This window comes from Aegilops tauschii, chromosome 3, assembly GCF_002575655.3.
Source record: "Aegilops tauschii subsp. strangulata cultivar AL8/78 chromosome 3, Aet v6.0, whole genome shotgun sequence".
NCBI classification, from domain to species: domain Eukaryota; kingdom Viridiplantae; phylum Streptophyta; class Magnoliopsida; order Poales; family Poaceae; genus Aegilops; species Aegilops tauschii.
Window position 1 is genome coordinate 322,860,729 of NC_053037.3, and position 5,511 is coordinate 322,866,239.

Sequence of the window (5,511 nt, forward strand, 5' to 3'; positions counted from 1 at the left end):
GGGTCTCTTTTGGTCCATAAAAAATCACCGTAAATTTTCAGCCCATTTCGAGAACTTTTATTTTTGCGCAAAAAACGACACCACGGTAGTTCTGCTGAAAACAACGTCAGTCCAGGTTAGTTCTAATAAAATCATACCAAGACCATATAAAATTGTTGCAAAGATGGCATGAATACTTCATAAATTATAGATACATTGGAGACGTATAAGCATCGCCAAGCTTAATTCCTGCTCGTCCTCGAGTAGGTAAATGATAAAAGAAAGAATTTATGAAGTGCGAATGCTATCAAGTGCACAAGTTTGATCAATGATAATTTCAATCACTTTTTCTAGCATCAATATAAATCATAAAACAGTAGCTCATCTCATAAAACTTTTCATGATCAAGTAACAAGCTATTCACATGTTAAAGGATAGACCATTAACTTTCTTGAAAACTAACAAACTATGTTCTCAGTCATCAAACAATTGCAATTCATCTTATTTTCAGGAAGGGTCTATGTAAGAGCTTTGATTTAGCAAATTCCACATACTCAACTATCATATTTTCTTCCATGATTGCTAACACTCAAAGCATATTTTTAGAACAAATAGCATCCATCAAACACAGAGAAAGATAGGGGCTTAATGTTTCGCCTCCCAACTTATATATCATATAGATAATTGTCAAAAATAATAATTCATGATCAAATACATTTGAATGGCCATATATGCTTGGATCTTTCCCCACCACATGGTACTTGCCAACTAGAAAATAATTGGGGTTGAAATGAGAAGGTATACTACTGACTCTTGCATAAAAGTAAAAGATATGCCCTTTGTAGAGGGAAGCAGAGACTTGCAGAGGTGCCAGAGCTCGAAGCTTTTAAAACAGAGATGAATATAATTTTGAGAGGTATGCTTTCATTTTCAACGTAACGACCGAGAGTTCCCAATATCTTCCATGCTAGACACATTATAGACAATTCACAAATAGCATGGTAAAGTTTTACTCCCCCTCCACCAACAATCACACTCCAGGGCTAACCCAATCCGCAAGTACCGTCCATACCAACAACAGTCCTGGGGGAGTTTTGTTTCATTATTATATTTTGATTTTGATTTTGATCATAGGACTGGGCATCCCAATTACCGGCCACTTTCTCGTGAATGACAAGTGAATGAACACTCATCGTGAGAATAACCCACCTAGCATGGAAGATACTGACCGCCCCCCTGTCTCTTCATGAGCGATTTGGGCATACAAAACAGATTATTATTTGAAGATTTAGAGTTTGGCACATGCAAATTTACTTGGAAAGGCAGGTAAATACCGCATGTAGGTAGGTATGGTAGACTCATATGGAATAAATTTAGGTTTAAGGAAGTGGATGCACAAGCAGTATCCCGCTTAGTACAGGTGAAGGCTAGCAAAAGGTCCTAAGCAAGCACCACATGTTGGAGGATCCATAACAATATAACTTGTATACAAATTTACCCAAACATAACTCATTATGTTGTCTTCCTTGTCCAACTTCAACTAATTTTCTCAAGTTTGAAAATAATTAATGGGGCTCACAATTATAGAAGATGTCCAAGATAGTATATTTATATGTGAAATCTCTCTTCCTTCAATATTTTTTTCATGAATTGTTCAAGTGACCAATGCTATGTTTGCTAACTTTCAATAAATTTTACCACCTATACTTCTTATGTGTGAAGTAATTACTCCCCATGGAATAAGCATATGAAACATATATAATTTCAGATTTATGATATTCAATTCATTCAACCATTTACTCATAGGATATAAGTGAAGCACGAAAGTAAATGACAAACTACTCCAAAAAGATATAAGTGAAGATCAATGAGTAGTCAAATAATTAAGTAGCTATGTGAGGAATCTCTCTCATTAAAAAAATTAGATCTTAAGTATTTTATTCAAACAGTAAGCAAAAGAAAATAAAATGACATTCCAAGGATAGCACATATCATGTGAAGAAGCAAAAACTTAGGCTCAACCAAAACTGATCGTTCATTGTTGAAGAAGAAAGGTGGGATGCCAACCGGGGCATCCCCAAGATTAGGTGCTTGAGACTTCTTGGAATATTAACTAGGGATTCCTTAGGAATCCCCAAGCTTGAGCTCTTGTGTCACCTTAATTCCTCTCATATCACGGTTTCCCTAATTCTTGAAAACTTCATCCACACCAAACTCAACAAGAACTCGTGAGATAAGTTAGTATAAATCAATGCAAAACCTTATCATTCTCTACTGTAGAAAATCACTAAAATTATAATTCGATATTGCATACTAAATGCCTCTGCATATTTAACACCCCTATCCTTAAATAGAATAATTAAACAAGCAAACATATGCAAACAATGCAAACATAACAGCAATCTGCCAAAACAGAACATTCTGTAAAGGATGGATGAATATTCATACTTCTTCAACACCAAAAATTCTGAAAAAGTACCACACTGTAGAAAACTTGTTGTACCTTAATGTGTAAAAATTTCAAGATTTTCTCACGTTTTGACATTTTCCAAAATTTAGACAATGATAGAAAACTTTCTGTTTTCAAAACATCAACATATACTTGTAAAATAAGCATGGTAAAGGCTATACTTGACCTTTGTATTGAACTAAAAGATGGAAAACATTATTCTAATAACAAAAAACAAATCAAACTAAAACAAAATGACGCTCCAAGCAAAACTCATATCATGTGACGAATAAAAATATAGCTCCAAGTAATGTTACCGATAATGTTGATGACGAAAGAGGGAATGCCTTCCAGGGCATGCCCAAGCTCAGTTTCTTGGATCTTCCTTGAATATTACCTTGGGGTGCCTTGGGAATCCCCAAGCTTAGTGTCTTGCCACTCCTTATTCTCCTCATATCGATATCACCCAAGACTTGAAAACTTCAATCACACAAAACTTAACGGAACTTCGTGTGTTGCAATAGTATAATAAAGACAAATCATTCACTTTGGTATTGTCAAGATAAGATTAATAATTGTTCTCACACAATTCCTACTGTAAGTTATCATTTCCACAATTTATATTAAGCAATATAAGCTATAGAAACTAGAAAACAAGCAAACTATGCATTGAAAATAGAATGTGTAAAAAATAGAACAGTCTGTAAAGATCTGGACTATAACCATACTTCTGTGAATCTAAAAATTCTGAAAAATTAGGACAACGTAGAAAATTTCAATATCAATCATGTGTCTAAAATTCAGAATTTTATCACGTTCCAGTGAATTTAGAAATTCTGCTACTGGACGCAAAAGTTTGTGTTTTGCACAGAATCAATTCAACTATCATCCACACTATCCCAAAGGCTTTACTTGGCACTTTATTAAACAAAAGCTATAAAACATGATTAATACAGTAGCCTAATCATTTGAACACTCAAAAATAGTAGGGTAAATATTGGGTTATCTCCCAACAAGCGCTTTTCTTTAATGCCTTTTTAGCTAGGCATGATGATTTCAATGATGCTCACATAAAAGATAAGAATTGAAACATAAGAGAGCATCATGAAGCACGTGACTAGAACATTTAAGCCTAACCCACTTCCTATGCATAGGGATTTTGTGAATAAACAATTCATGGGAACAAGAATCAACTAGCATAGGAAGGTAAAAGAAGCAAAACTTCAAGACTTTCAACACACGGAGAGGAAACTTGATATTATTGAGATACATAGAAGCATATATTCCTCTCTCATAATAATTTTCAGTAGCATCATGTATTAATTCAACAATATAGCTATCGCATAAAGATGTCTTTTCATGATGCACATGCATAGACATTTTACTACTCTCCACATGAGCAATTTTCTCCTGATTCATAATAATTGGAGTATCATATGAAACTTGAACGCTATAAATTGTTTCCACATTAAAAGAGTAATGTTCAGAAAAAGGGTAATCATAATTATGACAAGTTTTATAAGAATGATCATCACTACTTTTTATAACGTAAGTATCATCACAATAATCATCAAAAGTAGCAAATTTGTTCTCATCATAGTCAATTGAAACCTTTTCCAAGATAGTAGAATCATTACTAAATAAATTCATGACCTCTCCAAATCCACTTTTATAATTATAATAAGATTCAACACCCTCCAAAATAGTGGGATAATTATTATCTAAAGTTGACACTCTTCCAAACCCACTTTCATAAATATTGCAATCATCATAAATAGGAGGCATGCAATCATCATAACAAATTTGATCATTCCAAGTAGGAGGACTAAAAAGATCATCTTCATTAAGCATAGTATCCCCAAGCTTGGGACAAACATTAATTGCAGCAAACAAATTCTCAAACATGTCATTCTCATCAAACATAGCATCCCCAAGCCTGTGGCTTTGCATATCATAAGCATAATCACTCTTATCATTAATAGTATGAATAGCACCAATAGTATAACCATTATTTTCATCACAATTTTCTAAGTTGGTGCCAAAAAGATTTTCAAGATTATAGGAAGTATCATTATTTTCCCAATCGTAATCATCATAATGTGTAATAGGCATAACAAAATCATCCTCAATAGTTTCTTCAGACATTGTGCCATAAGACAAAGAATCAATATCATCATCAAGTATATCATCTTCCACATTTATTTTTGATTCATTCTCATGAGGCATAACAATAATAGGAGCACCATCATTTCCGAGGGATACATTTTTACCTTCGCCTCTCCATCTTTTCTTTTCCTTCTCCACATCATGTGTGGGTTTAATAAAAAATTTGGAGCTCCTTATTGATGAGATTGGTTGCATAGGAAGCTCATTCTCTTAACCTGTTTCATCATGAGACACAATAGGAGGGAAAGTGGAGAGATTTACCCTTTCATTAGTATTTTTTATATTCTAATGGTTTTCCCATCTTTCTATAGTTGGCAATATAAGCATTCTCACTGCAATTTACCCCACAAAACATATAGATTTATTTAAGGATAGTTTCAGCATGGTCGGTGAACATGAAGGCTTCAAACCAACTATTTTCATGTGACAATTCTTCACATCCCGAAAATAAACAAAGTTCATTGTAAAGTTCAAGGGTGATCAAGTTATTGCAATATTTGGCTACGATTCGATCATGAAAAAGTATGCATTGAAAATTAAGATGACCAACTCTATTGCAAAGTTCACAAGTAATGGGAGGAAGAGAGCATAATTTCGTAGAAAATTTATCTATCACCTTAAGCCACCGATTGGTTTCATCATGTTTATGCTTCTTACAAAATCTATCATCCCTATAGGGCATGTATTCACAAACTCTCTCCACTCCACAAAAATTGACATGCTTATAAGAAACATCTTTATCATGACTAGTGCAATCATCATTGGTATCATGAATATTCATAGCAAGCACACTAACAACATTGCAATCTTGTTTATCATTCAAAGATTTAGTGCCAAACATTTTATTGACTTCTTCTAGCACTTGAGCACAATTTTCCTTTCCATCATTTTCACGAAAGACATTAAAAAGATGAACC